The sequence below is a fragment of the Sarcophilus harrisii genome, chromosome 6 (genome assembly GCF_902635505.1).
Source record: "Sarcophilus harrisii chromosome 6, mSarHar1.11, whole genome shotgun sequence".
In the NCBI taxonomy this organism is placed as follows: Eukaryota; Metazoa; Chordata; class Mammalia; order Dasyuromorphia; family Dasyuridae; genus Sarcophilus; species Sarcophilus harrisii.
In genome coordinates, this window is record NC_045431.1 from 105,678,012 (window position 1) to 105,702,530 (window position 24,519).

Below are 24,519 nucleotides of genomic sequence, written 5' to 3' on the forward strand. Positions count from 1 at the left end.
GCCCATGCATATGTTCTGTCAATAAAAAGCTATAATAATAAAAAAGAAGTACTGACAGAGAAAATCAGAAATGAGAGCTGATGAATAGTGAAATCCTGACTAAAGCCAGGATTTTCTTTTATAGTTGCTAGAGTTTTCTTTCCTTAAACTTTTATTGAATTTTTCATTACTTTATTTCTAAATAGATATTTCCATTATGAATAGTTAAAAGCACATTTAAAAAGCAAATCAAGCAATACATATTCTTTGAGTGACAAGGAGCTATTACTATCAGAATGGTATGCTCTTAGTTATAATAAGCCTGATAATTCAATTCAATTAAGGAGCAGATGTATGTCACTGATCCAACATTATTATGAGTAGAAATGACAGCTATATAATCAAAAATGAGAGTAAGAATTAAAGATTTTTAGACCCTCTATTTTTTTACATCTGAAAGATTAAAATTATTTTTCTGATCAAAATGTTAGCCATTATTAATAGACGCCAATGTCCCAAATTTGCCATTTAGAACTTAGGTTTTAAGTGCAATCTTTTGATAAATAAATGCATTTTATTCCTACATCTCTATGCATTCTGATTTTATTTATTTGGGTGGTACAATTGTTTTGGTTGCGTAGGTTGAAAGTTAGTCTTGTCACCAAATAATCTCCCAATCTGTAACACTAATTTACTCTGTCAGAATTTGTTTTCGTTTAGTGGTGTTCTTGAAATCTTGAGAGAAAACAGCTTTAGGCAAAGAAAATACCAAGTTGAAGACATTCTTATCACAACACAAGGAAAAAATAAGAAAAACATCTGTTTCTTTTAATTTATAGATATTCTCTGATGACAGTTGTTCTTCCCACATTCTGTGTTAGCTCATTTGTGAAATTTGTACTACTATAATGCAAAAAGGACAGTGATTTGTCCAGATTAAATATTATTAGGAAATTTTTTCCTGATAAAAAGCCAAAATCTATTTCCTTATACTTTCTATCCATTGGTTATACTTCTATTCTACAGGGTGTACAGCTTGACTTTTTTTTTTTTCATATATGTTGCAACCTGGAACAGAAAGGGCATAGTAGAATCTATTCAAATTTACATTTAGCTTTACTTCATTCAAATGCCATAGTTGCCAGTTTGTACAAACCTGAACAAGGGAATCAATATGTATTTGAATGTCAGCTGGTCTATCACTTATATAACCCTGGACAATTTATTCAACTATAAAGAGCTAGACTATACGACCACTAAATTTACTTTCCAGTCCTGATTCATGACACTGGGATTTCATCACATTAAGAATAAAGGTTGGGCATAGGAGGAGGAGGAAGAGGCAATCTACTCCAAGCATCCTGGACAGAATGAGCAAAATTGTGTAAGGAACTCCTGGGGCAGAGATTATAGGGAGCAGAGGAGTTTGAAATAAGGCTGAAAAGAAACTTGTTCTCCTTTTTTACGTGGGAATAAAGGAGGGAAGATAATAAACCCAAATGTAAATATAAAGATGCAAGTTCTTTTCAAGTGAAGATAAAAATGCTATTGCAGAAAGTATTTCCAGTAATTCTGTTTAAAGACATTTAAGTGACATTGAATTCTGAAATTCTTATCTCTAACTATTATCTCTCATCTTTGTATCTCAATCGCTCCTTCATGCTGTTCTTTGCCCCTATTTCTGTCCTTTCTGGATTCTGGGTTATCAGTCCATTTGGATTTCCTTCTCTGCTTGGTTTCATAGAATTCCGAGTGAGACATTTCAATAATGGATTTATTATGCTCTTGGAATTGTTCATCCTCTTCATGTATTTCTCACTATTGCACCATCTATAATTTGCAGCTTATTAATTCCTTATTTCTGTATAATATCTTTGATTCAGGTTTCAGAAATTTGGTAAGGTAGTAAGGGGGAAAATAATGATGGCTCTTACATATTTGGACAACTAGGTAATCTGGTGGATAAAGTACTTGACTTGGAGTCAGGAAGACATCTTTCCCAGTTCAGATCCAATTTCAGACATTTAATAACTGTATGTTCCTAGGCAAATCACTTAACCTAATTTGCTTCAGTTTTATCATCTCTAAAATGAACTGGAGAAGAAAATGGCAAACCATTCCAGTATCTTCACCAAGAAAATCCCACAATGGGGTCACAAACCATCAGACATGACTGAAACATTTAAAAAGCAACAAAACTACATATTTTTTAATATATATATATATATATGATTTAATTATTTTTAATACACATTGCTTTATGAATCATGTTGACAGAGAAAAATCAGAACAAAAAGTAAAAACCATGGGAGAGGAAAAACAAAACAGAAAAAAAGAAGTGAACATAGCATGTGTTGATTTATATTCAGTCTCCATAGTTCCTTTTCTGGATGCAGATGGAATTGTCTTTCCAAAGTCTATTGGGATTTCCTTGGATCACTGAACCACCAAGAACAACCAAGTCTTTTATAATTGACCATTACACATTCTTTCTTTTATTGTGTACAATGTGTTTCTGGTTCTGCTTGTTTTGCTCACTATCACTTCATGTAAATCTTTTCAAAAAGCAGCTCATTCACCATTTATTTATAGAAAAATAATATTCCATTACCTTCATATACTACAACTTATTCAATCATTCCCCAATTGATGGGCATCTGCTCATTTTCCAATTCATTGCTACCACAAAAGTAAGTAATACGAACAATTTTGCACATGTGGGTTCTTTTCCCTCCTATATGATTTCCTTGGGATGCACTCAATAGTGACACTGCTAGGTGAAAAGATATTCACAATTTTATAGTCTTTTGTGCATAATACCAACTTGCTCTCCAGAATGGTTGGATCATTTCATAACTCCATCAACAATGCATTAGTGTCCCAGTTTTCTCAAAACCCCTCCAACGTCTGTTATCTTTTCCTGTCATCTTAGCCAGTCTGAGAGGTATGAGATGGTACCTCAGAATTGTTTTAATTTGCATTTCTCTAATCAATAGTCATGTAGAACATTTTTCATATGACTGTAGATGGCTTTAATTTCATCATCTGAAAATTGTCTGTTCATATCCTTTGACTACTTTTCGAACAGGGAAAATACAACTTCATCTTATTTTATGTAACCACAGATGACCCTTCACAGCTATGAATCAATTTCTTCATTCATGTCCTCTTGACTTAACATTTTTCCAATATTGTTACGTTAATTTTGTATACTCTCAGGTCTTTTTCATGGTCCAGGGTTTGATATGATATCTTATTAGATTTATTGCTTGTGTCATTATACATTGAAATATCTTTCTTTTTTTAATAGCTTTTTATTTACAAATTATATGTATGGATAATTTTACAGCATTGACAATTGCCAAACATTTTGTTCCAATTTTTCCCCTCCTTTCCCTCACCCTCTCCCCTAGATGGCAGGATGACCAGTAGATGTTAAATATATTAAAGTATAAATTAGATACACAATAAGTATACATGACCAAATCATTATTTTGCTGTACAAAAAGAATCGGACTCTGAAATATTGTACAATTAGCCTGTGAAATAAATCCAAAATGCAGGCAGGCAAAAATGTAGGGATTGGGAATTCAATGTAATGGTTCTTAGTCATCTCCCAGAATTCTTTCACTGAGCATATCTGGTTCAGTTCATAACTGCTCCATTGGAACTGATTTGGTTCATCTCATTGCTGAAGATAGCCAGGTCCATCAGAATATAGTATTGTTGTTGAAGTATATGATCTCCTGGCCCTGCTCATTTCACTCAGCATCAGTTCATGTAAGTCTCTCCAGGCCTTTCTGAAATCAATCTGTTGGTCATTTCTTACCAAACAATAATATTCCATAATATTCATGTAGCATAATTTGTTCAGCCATTCTCCAATTGATGGGCATCCACTCAGTTTCCAGTTTCTGGCCACTACAAAGAGGGCTGCCACAAACATTCATGCACATACAGATCCCTTTCCCTTCTTTATGATCTCTTTGGGATATAAGCCCATTAGTAACACTGCTAGATCAAAGGGTATGCACTGAAATATTTTTCACATAACTATTTTGCATCATCATTTAGTTTTGCTTGGATGTATGATTGGATACTTGATTTTCCCAGTGACAGATGAACAGAGAATTCAGTGGTACCTGTTAGGTATATTGGCTAGAGTGTTAGACTTGGTATCAACAAGACTTGCTTCTAAATTTTATTTCAGATACTTTTTCAACAGGGTAACCTTTGGGAAGTCATTTAGCCTACTTCTACCTCACTTTCCTCATCAATTAAGTGGGAATAATGATAACACCCACTTTTCAGAGGTGGTATAAGAACTAATGAAAGAAAATATGTGAAAAATGTTTTGTAAACTTTAAAGTACTATAGAAATATTAATAATAGTAGGAGGAATATGAAGAGGAGGAGCAGTGTTTTATATACCATTGATAATATGATGCATTATCTTATTTATAATGATCCAAAATCTAAATATAAAGAACTTGAATATATTCATCTGTTCACCTGTTTGTATTTTTATATGTGCATAAATTTGGAATTCTAATTTATTATATCTATCTCAGTTTGAATTGAGTTGTGAATATATTTTTCCCAAAAGAAGTATAAATATTTTCCCAAAAAAAGTCTCAACAGAAGGCTATGGTATTGAGCAAGACATTCATTTAAATATTAGGGAATTAGTTATAAATAAACCCTATGTAGAAAATAAGTTGTGAGTGGCTTTTGTCTCTAATCTTCAAGAAAATACCATCTACCCAAAGAGATACTAAAGAAGGGAAAGGGACCTGTATGTGCCAAAATGTTTGTGGCAGCCCTATTTGTAGTGGCTAGAAGCTGGAAAATTAATGGATGTCCATCAATTGGAGAATGGTTGAGTAAATTGTGGTATATGAATGTTATGGAATATTATTGTTGTGTAAGAAATGGCCAACAGGATGAATATAGAGAGGATTGGTGAGACTTACATGAACTGATGCTAAGTGAAATGAGCAGAACCAGGAGATCATTATATACTTCAACAACAATACTGTGTGAGGATGTATTCTGATGGAAGTGGATTTCTTCGACAAAGAGATCTAACTCAGTTTCAATTGATCAAGGATGGACAGAAGCAGCCACACCCAAAGAAAGAACACTGGGAAATGAATGTAAACCGCTTGCATTTTTGTTTTTCTTCCTGGGTTATTTATACCTTCTGAATCCAATTCTCCCTGTGCAACAAGAGAACAGTTCAGTTCTGTACACATATATTTTATCTAGGATATACTGTAACCTATTTAACATGTATAGGACTGCTTGCCATCTGGGGGAGGGGGTGGATGGAGGGAGGAGAAAAATCGGAACAGAAGTGAGTACAAGGGATAATGTTGTAAAAAAAATTACTCTGGCATGGGTTTTGTCAATAAAAAGTTATTTTTAAAAAAAGAAACTATAAAAATAAAAATAAAATAAAATAAAATATAAAAGAGAATACCATCTATTAACTGTCACATATGATTTATTACTACTTGTGGTCACTTCAGCAAAAGCTTGATAGTTCAAAAAAATAGTCAGCCAATAAACTTTGAAGGGATAGTGCAAATGAAACCTTGAATAAGTATGAAGGGATAAAAGTGAAGAGAAGTAAGAAAATATGCTCAACAAGAAATGTTTTGATTCCACTATTAAAGGATATAGAATGCAGTTTAGAAAAATTATGGAAATATAGGGCTAAAAGAGCCTTCTAAATGCCACATTGTCCATTTCTATTCCTATAGGAAGGGCTGAGAAAATATCCTAAGCAAAGATTTATCTATGTTATTCAGAGTCCAAAAGAGTTTTCCCAACTTATCCAACTAATCAATGTTAGTTTCTAACAACACTTTCTTTTGATTTGTCCTGTTGTCACCATAAATGCTTTCTGATTTTAGAAACATTTTTCCTCTACTTCAGACTTTATTATATGTATACACCTTAAAATAAAACTTTGAAGCAAACTTAAGTCTAGTTACTTGATTTTCATTTTCTTAGGAAAAAACATACAAATTCTTTATCATTATCATTAATATTATTATTTTGTACATTGGGGGCAAGATAAACAACTCCGAATTGTTTTGTGACATAATAATTCATGGTGATGCAATGGTTAGAGTACCAGTCCCAGAGTCAGTAAGAATTCATTTCAAATGAATCCTCAGATATTTACCAGTTGTGTAAATCTGGGCAAATCACTTTATCCTGAGTTTCCTCATCTGTAAAATGAACATGATAAATGGCAAGCTATCCTGTTATTTTTCCAAGAAAACCCCAAATGGGATCATAAAGAGTCAAGCATTCCTGAAACAACTGAACAATAATGATAATAATGAAAGTTGTTTCTCCAGCTTGATTGCTGGGCTCTTCATCCCTTATGCTCTCCTCTAAGAGTCTGTGGAGACATACATACACAGAATGGATTCCATCTTGGAGGAGATGGCCTCTTTAGAAAGTTGTCAGTCTCTTTTTTTGCATTCTCTATTCTTTAATACCCCTAATCTCATAGTTCCAGGGGGAAAATGTTTAAAGATTCGGATTGACTCATATCTTGGTTATCTTCCAATGGGAAGTCCACATTTGAGTAATACTAAAGATGCAAAAGAGTCATAAGAATGCATTTGAAAATACTTAAACAAACAATGGTATTTACTATAATAATAATCACAATTGCATAGCATGTTGAAATTTATAAAGCACTATAAATATTATCTCACTTTAGACTCTCAAAACTCTAGTTGTCTTGGTTGTTGTCACTTTATGAATGTTACAATGAAAGCATACAGAAGTTAAATGATTTGACAAGCATCACACAAATGAAAAGTGTTTGAGACTGGATTTGAACTCAGGTCTTCTTAAGTTCAGATCTAGAGCTCTATCTAATATTCTACCTAATTACTTCAATACTAACTTATTTTTATTGTTATACATTAGATTGCAAAAAAAAACATGAAATTTGAAGCATTATTTGTGAAAATCATGAATCAGCATTTAACTTTTATCCTGGTTCTGTATTGACTAAAGAAGGACAAGTGTTGGGCTCATCCTCCAGGGGTGATCATCTGATCCAAAAAATCAATGATTTCTTTTGCCAGGAGATTCTAAGATAGTAAGGTAGTATTAGCCATAGGCTCAGGAACTTCTACATTCTCAAACACATAAGGTTATCTTCAAGGCGGTAAACATAAATCACAAGATTGATATATGTAGCCATCTAAATTTGAGAAAGAATTGTGATATGGAAAAGGCAAATATGGCTTCAAAGATCAGTCTCAATTTTATTTGAATATCACTAAAAACATTCTGCTTTAGCTGTCATGTGCTCATGGCTGCCATACTATTGACAACCAGGAAGAGGCTGTGAAAGTTCTAACACTCAACAAATGGGGAAGGAGACACAGAGAAGAAAATAAACTCATCTTTTTAAACTTATAAAGCCCTGCCACCATCAAAGGGAGAAGAAGACAGGTTGCTTGGACAAGCACCATGCAGAATTTGTTTCATTACCCCAAAGAATCTTTCAGTGTTCAGCTAAGCATGGACTCCAAGAAGTAGCCAGGCAGCTCAGCACATACTTTCAAATCCAATTCTATGAATGCTCTATAGCACATGCTCTGGACTAAATTAGGCCCCAAATCTACAGTTTAATCCCCATTACATCAAATAGCAGTGGATCTTCTCTTGTATTAAAACTCTGGGGAAACACAGAAGTTCCCAGGTAGTTCTTTGTTCATTCTTTTCTCCCTCTCTCCTTTCATCCTATTTCTTCTTTTCTTCCTTCCTTTCTTCTTTTCTTTCTTCCCTTCTGTTTTCCTTTCCTCTATTACTTTATTTTCTTCCTTTCACCATCCTTTTCTTCTTTTCATCTCTTTCTCCCTTTATTTCTTTTCCCCCATAGCTTCTAATCATATGATAAATACTTTAATACACTTTTATAAACCATTCTTCCACATGAAATTAAGGAGACTATTTAAATTTATGTCCATTGCACAGAGATCTTAAAGTCTTGCAATAGGTGGTGTGGGCTAAGTGTATAATTCATGATGATACTCATGTGCATATCTCCATCTGCAGATTGCTTACTTGCTTTTTTCAATATCATGAAGATAACCTGGGATGACATTCTTATACATAATAAAATACAGGAATATTATCCTAGGTCATATCCTTGAGAGAATGTTTAAAAAAGAAAGTATTTGTATTACAAGGCATCTTTTAGCTTCTACAATAAAGGATTAGAGGACATTAAATACCATATCCTGGAAGGCAAATGACTTGTAAATAAAACCAAGAAAGAACTACTCATCAAGACTGAGTGTCATCTTTCAGGGGAGGCAATGGATGTTCAATGAAGTAAGAGACTTTCAATCATTTCTACTGAAAAAAACAAAAAAACAGAACTAAACAGAAATTTTAATGTACTAACAGAGGACTCAAGAAAAACATAGAAAGGTAAATGGGGGAAATATTTATTATATAAAGGTTAAAATGTTTATATGCATCGATAGGAAAAGGATATTTGTAACTCTTGAGAACTATTATCTGTCACTGGGTCAGGCAGAGGATGGCATCACATGCAATAAGGGTGTGGTTGTGAATGGACTCTGATGTGATAATATAAAAAAGTCATTAAGAGGTAGCAAAAGGTGTGTGCTGGAAGAAGAGAAAAGAGATTATGGGGCAAATTAGATCACATGAAGAGGGAGGGAGATGAGCATTGTCTGAAGCTTGATCTCATCAGTTTTGCCTCTAAAAGGAAATAACATAATCATTCAGTTGGGTATAGAAATTTATTTAACCATATAAAGAAGTTGAAGGAAAAAGAGGAAAGAAAAGGGAGGGGCTGAATAGAAAGAAAGGCAGAAACACTAGAAAAAAAAGGTAAGAAATCACCCCCTTTTGGGGAAGGGTGATAGAAGATAAGATAATAGGCAGGGAGAGTTAAAAAAAAAAAAACTTCTAAGAGAAGGGAGAGAAGATAAGGTAGTGAGTTGGGTGTGTCAAAAACACAAAATAAAACACTAAGGACAAGATAGAAAGAGAGAACAAAAATAAATACAGGGTAGAAAATAGGATGGAGGGAAAGACAGAGTTGGTAATCACAACTATGAATATAAATGGGATGAACTCTCCTATAAAATGGAAGCAAATAGCAGAGTGGATTTAAAAAAAAAAAACACACAGAATCGTACACTATGTTGTTTACAAGAAAGTATAGTTGACACAGAGAGACATATCCTGAATGGCTGGAACAGAATTTATTATGCTTTAGCTGAGGCAAAAAAGAAGAGGTAACAATTCTAATCTAAAACAAAGCAAAAGTAAAAATAGGTCTAATTAAAAGAGATAAGGGAAAAAGTGCATCTTGATAAAGATAGTACTGTAAAGAATGAAGTTATAACAATATTACATGTACATCCATCAAGTAGTACAACATACAAATTCCTAGCAATTATATTAAGCCAGTTACAGGAAGAAATAGATAGTAAATGTAAATTGGGGAGGGCACTTCCCCTCTCAGAATCAGAAAAATCAAACCAGAAAACAAACAAGATAGAAACTAGAGAGGTTAGTATATTTATATATACTACAGAAAATATATTTTTATATATTTATTTTTATTTATATATACCTACAGAAAAACTGACCGTGTATTAGGGAAAAAAAAAAAAAACTCATCACAATCAAATGCAAAAAGACAGAAATGCTAAATACTTCCTTTACAAACCACAATGAAATAAAAATATATTATAATAATAAGTAAAACTAAGAGTTGATTTTATGAAACTAATAATAAAATAGATAAACCTTGGTTAATTTGATTAGAAAAAAGAAAGAAATAAATCAAATCACCAACAAAAAAATTGAAAAGGTGAATTTACCACAAAAGGAAAATAAATAGAAGCAATAATTAGAAGCTATTTTGCCCAACTCTATGGCAGCAAATTTGTCAATCTAACTGAAATTGATGAATATTTACAAAAAATATAAATTTTCCAGATTGACAGAAGAAGAAATAAATTACTCAAATAGTCCCATTGTAGAAAAAAAAAATTTGAAAGAGCCATTAATGAACTCCCTCAGAAAAAAATTTCCAGGGCCAGATGGATTCACAAATAAATTCTTCCAAACTTTAAAAGAATAATTAATTCCAATACTATGTAAAGTATTTGGAAAAATATGTAAAGAAAAAATACTGTCAAATTCCTTCCATGGCACAAATATGATACTGATACTTAAACTAGGAAGAGCCAAAACAGAGAAAGGAAATTACAGCCCAATCTCCCTAATGAATACTGATGCAAAAATTTTAAATGAAATATTAGTAATAAATTTTAAATAAAATATAAGTAAAATATTAGCAACTTATCAGGAGGATAATGTACTATGACTAAGTGGGATTTATACCAGGGATTGAGGTCTGGTTGAAGATCAGGAAAACTATTACCATAATCAAACTTATCAATAACAGTACCAATAGAAATCATATGACAATCTTGATAGATGCAGAAAAGGCTTTTGACAAAATACAGTATCCATTGCTATTAAAAACTCTAGAGAGTATAGGCCTAAAGGGAAGTTTCCTTAAAAGAATAAGCAATGGGGCAGCTAGTTGGTGTAGTAAATAGAACACCAGCCCTGAAGTCAGGAGGATCTGCGTTCAAATTTGGCCTCAGACACTTAATACTTCCTGGCTATGTCACCCTAGGCAAGTTACTTAACCCAATTGCCTCAGCAAAAAGAAAAAAAATAATAAGTTGTATCTATTTGAAACTAACAGCAAGCATTATTTGTAATGGAGATGAGCTAGAAACATTTCCAATAAGATCAGGAGTAAAACAAGGATACCTACAATTATTCAACATTATTCTAGAAATATTGCCTTTAGCAATAAGAAAAGAAAAGGAAGCTAAAGGGATTAGAATAGACAATGAAGAAATAAAACCATGACTCTTTGCAGATGATATGATGATATACTTAGAGAATTGTAGAAAATTGTCCAAAAACCCAGGGTAAACAATTAACAACTTTAGCAAAGTTGCAGAATATAAAATAAACCTACACAACTCATCAGCATTTCTATATGTTACTAACAAAGCCCATCAGGAAGAGATATAGAAATTCCATTTAAAATAATGGACAAAATCAAATATTTGGGTTTCTAACTCTCAGGACAAACCCAAGAACTATATGAATACAATTAAAAAACACTTCTCACAAAAAGGTCTAAACAATTAGGAAAATATCAATTGCTCATAGGTAGGTCAAGTTAATATAAGAAAAATATAAGAAAGTTCTGTTTAAATTGATCTATGTATTCAGTACCATGTCAATAAAAATACCACGGCATTTTTATATAGAACTAGAAAAATAATAACAAAATTCATCTGGAATAGCAAAACATTAAGAATATCAAGGAAATTAATGAAAAAAAATATAAAGAATGGTGGCTTAACAGTAGTATATTATAAAGCAGCAGTTATCAAAACCAATTAGTATTGACCAAGAAATAGAGTGGTGGACCAGCGGAATAAATTAAATACACATGACACAATAAACAAGACCTATAATAATCTAGTATTTGATAAACTTCCAAATTCCAGTTTCTGGAATAAGAACTCGCTACTTGACAAAAATTGTTGGGAAAACTAGAAAATAATGTCAGAAATTCATCATGGACCTACATCTTACACCCCATACCAAAATAAGGACAAAATGGGTACATGATTTGGGCATAAAGGATGATACCATAAACAAATTAGAACAGAAAGGGATAATTTACATATCAGATCTTTGGAGAAGGGAGTAATTTATGACTAAAGAAGAACTGTAGAACATTATGAAAGATAAAGTGGATGCCTTTGATTACATTAAATTAAAAAGTTTTTGCACAAACAAAACCAAGAGAAACAAGATTAAAAGGGAAATATAAAACATTTCTGAAAAGGTCTCATTTCTAAATATATAATGAACTGTGTCCAATTTTTAAAAATACCAAGTCATTGATAATTGGTCAAATTGATAAATTTGATAAATTTATTGATTTATTGATAATGGTCCATATCACTAATAGTAATAAATGATCAAAATATATGAATAGACAATTTTCAGATGATGAAATTAAAGCCATCTATAATCCTATGAAAAACCATCTAAATGACTATTGATTAGGAAAATGCAAATTAAAACAACTCTGAGGTACCATCTCATACCTCTTAGATTGGCTAAGGTGACAGGAAAAGATGATAACAAATATTGAAGGGGATTTGGGAAAATTGGGACACTAATGCATTGTTGTTGGAGGAAGTGATCCACCCATTCTAGAGAGCATTCTGAAACTATGCCTAAAGGTCTATAAAACTGTGCATTCTTTTGACTTAACAGCACCACTACTGGGTCTGTATCCCATGGAAATCATAAAGGAGAGAAAAGGACCCATATATGCAATAGTGTTGGTAGCAGATTTTTTTTGTGGTAACAAAGAATTGGAGTAGATCCTCATCAATTGGAGAATGTTTGAATAAGCTGTTGCATGGTAATGGAATAGTATTGCTGCATAAAAGTAATGAACAAGCTGATTATAAAAAGGCCTGGAAAGACTTACGCAAACTGATGCTCAGTAAAACAAGAAGAACCAGGAATACAATGTGCACAAGACCAGCAAGAATATGCACTGACCAACTATGAAATTTTTGGTTCTTCTCAGTGGTTCAGTGATCCAAAGCAATTCCAATAGACCGGTCAGAAAATGCCCTCTGCATCCATGGAGATTGAATGTTAATCAACACATGCTATGTTTATTCTTTTTTTCTGTTTTTTTTTCCTCTGCTGTGTTTTTTTTTCCTTTTGTTCTGATTTTTCTTTCCCAACATCACTCATAAAACAAATGTCTCAAAATTAATTAATTAATTAATTAAATCGGTTTTTTAAAAAAGAAAGTTTGTTTGAAGAGTACCAAATATAATGTGAATGAATAATTGAGAGAACATGAACATTTGCTATTCACTTTGTTTTAGACAGTGTAGTAAGTTCTAAAGATAAAATAACAAGATGATAAGACAATACTTGCCTTTAAGCAGCTTACATTCTAGTATGGCAAGAGGAAGAGAGTACCTACAGCAGCTATGTGACACAAAAGGTAAGAGTGCCTAGCCTGGAGAGAGGCAGATTTGGCTTCATGAGTTGAAATCTGTTCTCAGGCACTTACTAGCTCCATGAATACGGGCAAGTCTTGTCTCCTCATCTATAAAATGAGCTGGAGAAGAAAATATCAAATTATTCCAGCATCTTTGCCCAGAAAACACTAAATGGACCCAGAAATTAGTACTTATATCATACAGAACTAGAAGTGAAATGGAAGCCTGGATGTGGCAAAATAAAGCAAAATTTCCCTATCTAAACTGAGAGAAAGTGGGAAAGAGTCTTATTATAGGGAAGTGGTTAGAGGAGTTGACCTTCATTCTCAAAGAGGACCAAAATTATATTACTATATTTCAGTTGAGTTACAGGGTGTCCAACTGTGACTGATCAGACCAATACGAGCTTAGAATGCTCTGCCACAGATAGGACACAAACAATTCCTATGAACATTTGAGGTATCTTCTCTAATTGTGGACATCTAACATTTTTTCCAGAGATAATCAAATGCTGCTTTGCTCATAGAGCACAGCATCTTCTCTGATCAGGGCATACTATGCTGGGTGGTCCTGTACCAGTGTCTGTCATGTCATAAATCAATTTTAAAATTCTTAAGACAGACCTTGAGAGTGTTCTTGTATTGCTTTTTTTGACCACTTTGTTAACATGTGCTCTGTGTGAGTTCACCTTAAAATAATCTTTTTGGCAAACATACATTTTGCATTTGAACAATGTATCTAGTCCAAAGGAGTTGTATTCTCTCTTGCTAATTTAGTTCAAGAAACAACCTTAGTGTCTGGTATCTTATCCTATGAGATGACCTTCAGAATCTTCCTAAAACAAATCAGATGGAAGTAGTTTAGTTTCCTGGCATGGCACTGGTATACTGTTCAGGTTTTATAAATATATTATTTTGTTTATAATGATTAACATTAGGACTCATTTCAGCTTAATAAGCGAGGGAGGGTTCATCTTTAGTTTGGCTGTAGTCAGTGGGATGGATTTTTTGACCTCAGCAATTTTCAGTAACTATATATTAAGCTGAAGAGAAATTTGAAAAAAAAAATCACAGTCCCTACTGCTCCATACTTAAATTAGGTTTCAGGTACAGCATCAAATTCTGCTAAATTTAGTTATACTCAAGTAAAATGTTCTAACGATACTCAAGTAAAATGTTCCAAAGCTTGGTCTTAAAACTATATTCTAATAAACTTTGGATCACTATTCCTACCAACCTTTATTTCCATTATGCTCCATTCTATAAGTATGTGAGTTCTTATTTAATAATGTCTGTCTAATCATTTTCCTTTAGGGAGAATATTGTGAGTTAATCTCATATTTGTTTTACTTTTCAGAATAAAAGTTAATGATATAAAAACTAGATCATTTATCACAACAGATAATAAAAGCTAAAATGATTTTTTTAATTGAGTATCCACTTGTTAACCAGAACTTGGGAAGGAATTTTTTGTGTCTTATATAAGATTTAATAATTATACATCCAAACATTAAAAAAATCCAAATAGGTATAATAAGAATAATGATGATGAGGTAGCTTTTAAGCTTTGAAAAACATTTTATATGTTATCACATTTGATTTTCATGACAATTCTGGTAGATAGCTTACTATCACCATTTTATAAGGTGAAGAGTTGCACAGCTAGAAAATGTCATATGTAGAATTTAAATTCAAATCTTACTAACATTACATATATTCTTATAGAAATAAGTAAATATATTCTATCATGATCATTAACTTGATTAATGAAAAAATCAGATTTAAAATGCAGAATTTTTTTATTATTGTTATAGCTTTTTATTTACAAGATATATGCATGGGTAATTTTTCAGCATTGACAATTGCAAAACCCTTTGTTACAATTGTTCTCCTCTTTCCCCCCACCACCTCCCCCAGATGGCAGGTGGACCAATACATATTATATATGTTGAAGTATATGCTAAATAAAATATATGTATACATGCCCACATAGTTATTTTGCTGTGCAAAAAGAATCAGACTTTGAAATAGTGTACAATTAGTCAGTGAAGGAAATCAAAAATGCAGGGGGACAAAAATAGAGGGATTGGGAATTCTATGTAGTGGTTCACACTCATTTCCCAGAGTTCTTTCGCTGTGTGTAGCTGGTTCAATTCATTACTGTTCTATTGGAACTGATGTTTTCCATCTCATTGTTGAAGAGGGCATGTCCATCAGAATTGATCATCACATAGTATTTTTGGTGAAGTATATAATGATCTCCTGGTCCTGCTCTAAAATGCAGAATTGTTTAATGTTCTAACCAAAGAAAAACCAAGTATTAGTCTGACTTTTAATTATAGAAAATCAAGTTATAGACAGGGGGAGCATCAGAGAAAAACTACATTTGCTCATTCTTCTCAAATTAGAAACTGAATATTGCTCTTTCTAGGGAAATGATCATCTGTTTAATATGCTACATAATTTTTAATGTTTATTGAATATTTAATTCTATTAGTATTTATCAGTTTTGCCAAAAGTACTTAAAATTATATCCCACCCCAATTCCACATTTCCATTTATTAATATTCATAAGCTCCCACTTCTCCAGATTTGCAAAGCTTGTTTATTTTCTGCAAACTCTAGATATACTTTCCACCTATCAAAAATAAAACTTGGAGTGTAGAAAAATAAATTCCTACACAAAATATCCATTATTTCTCTTTCTGTAGGATCAAAGTTCTCACAGGATCCTTGATCCATAGGGACCTTTTGACTGTGTGATTCTATTTGTTTGCCCTCCTTTCTCTCATCTTTCCCTTCTTTCTAGGTTTTTGTGACACTACTGTTTTGTAATTCTCCTTTTAATTTATCTAACTACTCCTTTGTTAGTGGGTGTCACCCATGACTTGTTCACCTCTTTTTTCTTCTTCTACACTTTCTCTTTTTTTTATTTATTTTTTTATCATGTTTTTTATTTAATAGCCTTTTATTTACAGGATATATGCATGGGTAACTTTACAGCATTAACAATTGCCAAACCTCTTGTTCCAATTTTTCACCTCTTACCCCCCACCCCCTCCCCCAGATAGCAGGATGACCAGTAGATGTTAAGTACATTAAAATATAAATTAGATTCACAGTAAGTACACATGACCAAAACGTTATTTTGCTGTACAAAAAGAATCAGACTCTGAAATATTGTACAATTAGCTTGTGAAGGAAATAAAAAATGCATGTGGGCATAAATATAGGGATTGGGAATTCAATGTAATGGTTTTTAGTCATCTCTCAGAGTTCTTTCTCTGGGCATAGCTGGTTCAGTTCATTCTGCTCCATTGGAAATGATTTGGTTGATCTCGTTGCTGAGGATGGCCAGGTCCATCAGAACTGGTCATCATACACTATTGTTGTTGAAGTATATAATGATCTCCTGGTCCTGCTCATTTCACTCAGAATCAGTTCGTGTAAATCTCTCCAGGCCTTTCTGAAATCATCCTGTTGGTCATTTCTTACAGGACAGTAATATTCCATAATATTCATATACCACAATTTATTAAGCCATTCTCCAACTGATGGACATCCATTCAGTTTCCAGTTTCTAGCCACTACAAAAAGGGCTGCCACAAACATTCGAGCACGTACAGGTCCCTTTCCCTTTTTTATAATCTCTTTGGGATATAATCCCAGTAGTAACACTGCTGGATCAAAGGGTATGCACAGTTTGATAACTTTTTGAGCATAGTTCCAAACTACTCTCCAGAATGGTTGGATTCGTTCACAACTCCACCAACAATGCATCAATGTCCCAGTTTTCCCGCATCCCCTCCAACAATCATCATTTTTTTTTCCTGTCATTTTAGCCAATCTGACAGGTGTGTAGTGGTATCTTAGAGTTGTCTTAATTTGCATTTCTCTGATTAATAATGACTTGGAGCATCTTTTCATATGACTAGAAATAGTTTCAATTTCTTCATCTGAGAATTGTCTGTTCATATACTTTGACCATTTTTCAATTGAAGAATGGCTTGATTTTTTTATAAATTAGAGTTAATTCTCTATATATTTTGGAAATGAGGCTTTTATCAGAGCATTTGACTGTAAAAATATTTTCCCAGTTTATTGCTTCCCTTCTAATCTTGTCTGCATTAGTTTTGTTTCTACAAAAACTTTTCAGTTTGGTATAATCGAAATTTTCTATTTTGTGATCAGTAATGATCTCTAGTTCTGCTTTGGTCATAAAGACCTTCCCCTTCCACAGGTCTGAGAGGTAAACTATCCTATGTTCCTCTAATTTATTAATAATTTCATTCTTTATGCCTAGGTCATGAACCCATTTTGACCTTATCTTGGTGTACGGTGTTAAGAGTGGATCAATGCCTAGTTTCTGCCATATTAGTTTCAATTTTCCCAGCAATTATTATCAAACAGTAACTTCTTATCCAAAAAGCTGGGGTCTTTGGGTTTGTCAAAGACTAGGTTGCTATATTTGTTGACTGTTTTATCCCTTGAACCTAATCTATTCCACTGATCAACTAATCTATTCCTTAGCCAATACCAAATAGTTTTGGTAACTGCTGCTCTATAATATAATTTTAGATCTGGTACAGCTAAGCCACCTTCATTTGATTTTTTTTTTAATTTATTCCCTTGAAATTCTTGACCTTTTGTTTTTCCATATGAACTTTGTTGTTATTTTTTCTAGGTCATTAAAATAGTTTTTTGGGAGTCTGATTGGTATAGCGCTAAATAAATAGATTAGTTTAGGTAATATTGTCATCTTTATTATATTTGCTCGCCCTATCCAAGAGCATTTAATATTTTTCCAATTGGTTAGATCAGACTTAATTTGTGTGAAAAGTGGTCTGTAATTTTGCTCATAAAGTTTCTGATTTTCCCTTGGCAGATAGATTCCTAAATATTTTATATTATCAGTTGTTACTTTAAATGGAATTTCTCTTTGTAACTCTGACTGTTGGATTTTGTTAGTGATATATAAGAATACTGATGACATATGTGGGTTTATTTTACAACCAGCAACTTTGCTAAAGTTGTGGATTATTTCTAATAACTTTTTAGCAGAATCTCTGGGGTTCTCTAAGTATACCATCATGTCATCGGCAAAGAGTGATAATTTGGCTTCCTCATTGCCTATTCTTATTCCTTTAATCTCTTTCTCAGCTCTTATTGCTATAGCTAGCGTTTCTAATACAATATTAAATAGTAACGGTGATAGTGGGCAACCTTGTTTCACTCCAGATCTTATTGGGAATGGTTGCAGTTTGTCTCCATTACATATGATGCTTACTGATGGTTTTAAATAGATGCTGCTGATTATTTTAAGGAAAAGTCCATTTATTCCTATACTCTCAAGTGTTTTTAATAGGAATGGATGTTGGATTTTATCAAATGCTTTTTCTGCATCTATTGAGATGATCATATGGTTTTTGTTAATTTGGTTATTAACATGGCCAATTATATTGATAGTTTTCCTAATATTGAACCAGCCCTGCATTCCTGGTATAAATCCTACTTGATCATAGTGTATTATCTTGGAGATGATTTTCTGTAGTCTTTTTGCTAATATCTTATTTAAGATTTTAGCATCAATATTCATTAGGGAGATTGGTCTATAATTTTCTTTCTCTGTTTTCAGCCTACCTGGTTTAGGTATCAGTACCATGTCTGTGTCATAGAAGGAATTTGGTAGGACTCCTTCATTCCCTATTTTATCAAATAATTTATATAGCATTGGGGCCAATTGTTCTTTAAATGTTTGGTAAAATTCACATGTAAATCCATCTGGTCCTGGGGATTTTTTCTTAGGGAGTTGTTTAATTGCCTGTTCTATTTCTTTTTCTGAAATGGGACTATTCAAGCAATTTACTTCCTCCTCTGTTAGTCTGGGAAGTCTGTATTTTTGGAGGTAGTCATCCATTTCACTTAGGTTATCAAATTTATTGGCATAAAGTTGAGCAAAATAACTCCTTATTATTTCTCTAATTTCCTCTTCATTGGTGGAAAGTTCTCCCTTTTCATTTTTAAGACTACTAATTTCATTTTCCTCCCTCCTTTTTCTAATCAGATTTACCAAAGGCTTATCTATTTTATTGGCTTTTTCATAGAACCAACTCTTAGTTTTATTAATTAGTTCAATAGTTTTTTTACTTTCAATATTTTTAATTTCTCCTTTTAATTTTAGAATTTCCAATTTAGTATTTGATTGGGGGTTTTTAATTTGGTCTTTTTTTAGTTTTTTTAGTTGCAAGCCCAATTCATTAATCTTTTCTTTCTCTGTTTTATTCAAGTAAGCCTCTAAGGATATAAAATTCCCTCTTATTACCGCTTTGGCTGCATCCCACAAATTTTGGTATGATGTCTCATCATTGTCATTATCTTGAGTGAAATTATTAATTGTATCTATAATTTGCTGCTTCACCCAATCATTCTTTAAGATGAGATTGTTTAGTTTCCAATTACTTTTTGGTCTATTTCCCCCTAACTTTTTGTTGAATGTAGTTTTTATTGCATCATGATCTGAAAAGAAAGCATTTACTATTTCTGCTTTCTTGCATTTAATTTTGAGGTCTTTATGTCCTAATATATGGTCAATTTTTGAATAGGTTCCATGAACTGCTGAGAAGAAAGTATATTCCCTTCTATCTCCATTCAATTTTCTCCAAAGATCCAACATACCTAATTTTTCTAATATTCTATTTACTTCTTTAATTTCTTTCTTATTTGTTTTGTGGTTTGATTTGTCTAATTCTGAGAGTGCAAGGTTGAGATCTCCTACTATTACAGTTTTGTTGTCTATTTCTTCTTGCAACTCTCTTAACTTCTCCTTTAGGAAGTTGAGTGCCATACCACTTGGTGCATATATGTTTAATATTGATATTGCTTCGTTGTTTATGCTACCCTTTAGCAGGATGTAGTTTCCTTCCTTATCTCTTTTAATTAGATCAATTTTTACTTTTGCTTGATCTGAGATAAGGATGGCTACCCCTGCTTTTTTGACTTCACCTGAAGCATAATAGATTTTGCTCCAGCCTTTTACCTTTACTCTATATGTATCTCCCTGCTTAAATGTGTTTCTTGTAAACAACATATTGTAGTGTTCTGACTTTTGATCCAGTCTGCTATCTGCCTCCTCTTTATGGGGGAGTTCATCCCATTCACATTTACGGTTAGAATTACTAAATCTGTATTTCCTGCCATCCTAATAACCCCAGATTGTGCTTTACTTATTCTTGCCTCCCCCAACCCTCTTTCCCCCTTTTAAACTTATGTACCCCTCTTGTATCACGATACTTATCCTCTTTATAATCCCTCCCTCCCCCCCTTTGAGTCTTTCCCCCTTCCTTCCCTTATTACTCTTTTTCTTTTCCCTTTTCCTCTCCCCCGTTTTTAATGAGGCGAGAGAGAATTTTCTCTAAAACAAATGTCAATTATTTTTTCTTTGAGCCAACTCTGATGAGAGTAAGATTCACACAGTTCCTCCCCCTCTCTAAATTCCCTCAGATATGATAAGTTTCCTTAGCCTCTTTGTGGGATGTGGTTTCCCTCTTTTTATCCCTCCTTCCCACCTTATTCTGCCATCATCCCTTTTCCATATCTACTTCCCTTTTTTATGTTATATCAGTACAATGAAATTTTACATGTATTCTTTTTGTATATCCACAACAGAAATACAATTCTCAAGAGTTATTTTTACCTTTTCTCCATCTCTTGAGTTCTATGGTTGGAGATCAAATTTTGTGTTTAGCTCTGGTTTTTTCCTTAGAAACAAATGGAATTCATTTGTTTCATTAAATGTCCATCTTCTTCCCTGGAATAAAATGCTCAGCTTAGCTGGGTAGTTTATTCTTGGCTGCATCCCAAGTTCTTTTGCCTTTCGGAATATCAGATTTCAGGCCCTTCGGTCCTTTAATGTGGAGACAGCCAGATCTTGGGTGATCCTTATTGTGGCATCTCGGTATTTAAATTGTTTTTTTTGGCTGCTTGTAAAATGTTTTCCTTAATCTGATAGTTCTGAAATTTGGCCACAATATTCCTTGGGGTTTTTATTTTAGGGTTTCTTTCAGAAGGTGTTCGATGAATTCTTTCAATGCCTATTTTACCTTCTGATTCTATTACATCTGGGCAGTTCTCTTTGATGATTTCTTGTAAAATAGTATCTAGGCTCTTTTTTTTCAATCATAGTTTTCGGAAAGTCCAATAATCCTCAGATTATCTCTCCTAGATCTATTTTCCAAGTCTGTCATTTTTGCAAGTAGATAATTCATGGTTTTTTTCCAGTTTGTCATTTTTTTGTTTTTGTTTTTGCTTGACTAATTCTTGCTGTCTCAATGAATCATTAGTTTCTATTTGTTCAGTTCTAATTTTTAAAGAATTATTTTCTTCATTTGCTTTTTTTACTTCTTTCTGTATATGTCCAATTGAGTTTTTAAATGTATTGTTTTGGTCTGTGGAATTTTTTTCCATTTCACTAATTTTTTTTTAGTGAATTATTTTCTTTTTCCAATTCACAGATCCTACTTTCTTGCAATTTCTTTGTCTTTTCCAATTCACAGATCCTACTTTCTTGCGAGTTCTTTGTCTTTTCCAATTCACAAATCCTACTTTCTAGTGAATTCTTTATTTTTTCCAATTCACAATTCTTACTTTCCTGAGATTTTTTTATTTTTTCCAATTCACAAATTTTGTTTCCCTGTACTTCCTGGGAATTTTTTTTATCTTTTCCAATTTATACTTTCTCTTACCAATCTCATCAGCTGCAGTGATTTCAGTTGTGATCTATACCCTGATGATTCTCAAGTTTATCTAGCCCTAACTTCTCCACCTACCTAAAGACTTGTATCTTTAAATTCAGATTTAATTTCTCAAACTATTTATCTGTAGATATCTTAAACTTCACATGTTCAAATCTGATTTCAGTATTTTCCCCAAAATTTTACCCCTTCCTAAATTCCCCAGTATTAAAGATTACAATGTAGGTTATTCTCAACTATTTACTCTCTTATCTACATCTCCTCCACTCCCAAATAGCCAGTTCATTTTTAATTTCATAACACCTCACTTATACCTTTCTTTTCTCCTCTGAGCCTTCTTAGCAAAATGTCTCTTTACTTCATTCCTGGACTATTGAAATAGCTTCCTGGAAGGTCTTTCTGCCACAGTTCTTTCCCACTCCAATCTATCCTCCATTTAGTTATCGAAATAAGTATCTCAAGTGCAATTTTCCTGTTCAGTTAATCTCTATCACTTTTAAGATGAAATATAAAACCCTATTTGGCATCCAAAGTCCTTAACAAATTAGCAATCTCCTACCTTGCCAGTCTTCTTTTACCTTATACTTGAGTGCTCCCAAACTCAACCTCCTTGTTTTCTGTGATTCATTGATAAAGGATTATTACTATTCCCAATAGAATCATCTCTCTATTTTGATGACTTTCACAAAATAGAGAGATGATCCTATTGGGAATAGTAATAATTCCTCATGCTGGAATATTTTTTCTCTTTATTTTCCTCACCTGTTGACTTCTCTGGTTTCTTTCAAGCCCTACTTCAAATCTAGCCTTCTTCAGGGAGCCTTTTGATATCTCACTTAACTCTAGTGTCTTTCTTCTATTGTTTATTTTCAGTTTATCCTTTATATGGTTTGTGAAGATGTGATCCTTGAGACAGGCAGAGTATTTTGCCTTTTTTTCTAAATTTAGTATTTAGCACAGTGTCTTAATTAGTGCTTTCCTTTTTCTTCTATTTCCCTCTTTTTTATTTAAATGTAAATCAAGAATTTAGGTATGTGTGAATAATTACCTAATTGATCATTTAGAACATGAGGAAATGAACAAACATTTTCATTTTTCATTTGTATTATAACCATATTGCTGCCAACATTCACAGGCAATTGATGTTCTCACATTAATTCCTTAAATTACTGAAGGGTAATGGTTATAGAATATAAGAATCCTATATATGTGTGTGTGTATGTGTGTATATATATATATATATATATATATATATATATATATATGTGTGTGTGTGTGTGTGTGTGTGTGTGTGTGTATTCATTGTCCTCATCTGTGCATGTTTGACATTAACACCAAAATATTGGGTTATTTTAGCTCAAATAGATACACTGATTCTTTGAAATAAATAAAAGGGGCCAGCTTCAAAGCTGGTATTCTTTTCTTTTTCCTTTCTATTCCTTTGCTTTCCCTAATTCATTTCTAATAAAAGTATTTGCATGTTCATTTGCAAACATTTAATCAAATCTGCCCATTAAATCAAATGATTGCTAATTAAGCCCAAATTTTGCCTCAGAAATTTACTAGCTGTGTGACTCTGGATAGTCACTTAACCCTGTTTGCCTCAATTTCCTCATTTATAAAATGAGTTCCTCATTTATAAAATTTATAAAATGACTCCAGTGTCTCTAGTCAAGAAAATTGCAAACAGTTGGACACTACAAAAAAAAAAGGATTCAGCAATAACAACAACATGCATATGAATGTTTGTGTGTGTACATACATGAGCATGTGTAATATGAAGACTAAATCACAGTTGTTTGACTTCAATAAAAAAAATTCATTTATTGTCACTGTTTCCTTTCTGTAAAATGAAAGGGCCTTCTTTTATTGTAGACATCTATCTCCGAATAGGCTATAATAAAAAGTATCTAACAAGTCACATTAGACTTCAAAGTAGGTGGGATAATTTATGTTTTCAGTATGTCAAAACCTAGTGCCACAATGTCAAAGGACCTCATTCCAAAATATAATTATGTTGAGTTGAGCCAAAGGGAAATGATAAAAAAGCATAAAGGAATGAATGGAAAAATGAAATTGCTACATAGTCTTCTCAATAGCTTTCCCAAAGCAAGTAGTTATTGTTGAGATTATTAGCCCTCTCTCAAAAGTAGAAGACAAGATAGGAAACATATTAAAAGTGTGTACTATTTTAGAGGCTTTTTAATGACATACATAATTACATAATATTTTACAAAAAAAATAGTTTAGGTAAAATGCATGCATATTGTCTAGACTTTCATATTTAGTTAGATACATGATTGAATTGGTACATTTGAAGTGCATATATCATGGATGAATATTGCATATGGAGTATAGAACTGAAAAAGAAGAGATCAAGTTAGATTTTTAAAGATATTTTATAGCTTTTTGAATCATTCCAATAATATCATTCACTGAATTAAAGATTCATTTCCTTAATATTAATTTTCCTCCAATGAAGTTATATGCTTATACCTTCAAATATCAGCAGTCCCAAACATTCAAATCAAGAAAATACACTGAGTTCCTGGGGTGGAATCAAGATGACAGAGTAAAGTCAGGAAGCTGCTTAAGCTCTCCCAGTTTCCCTCAAAACCCCATGAAAGAAAGAAT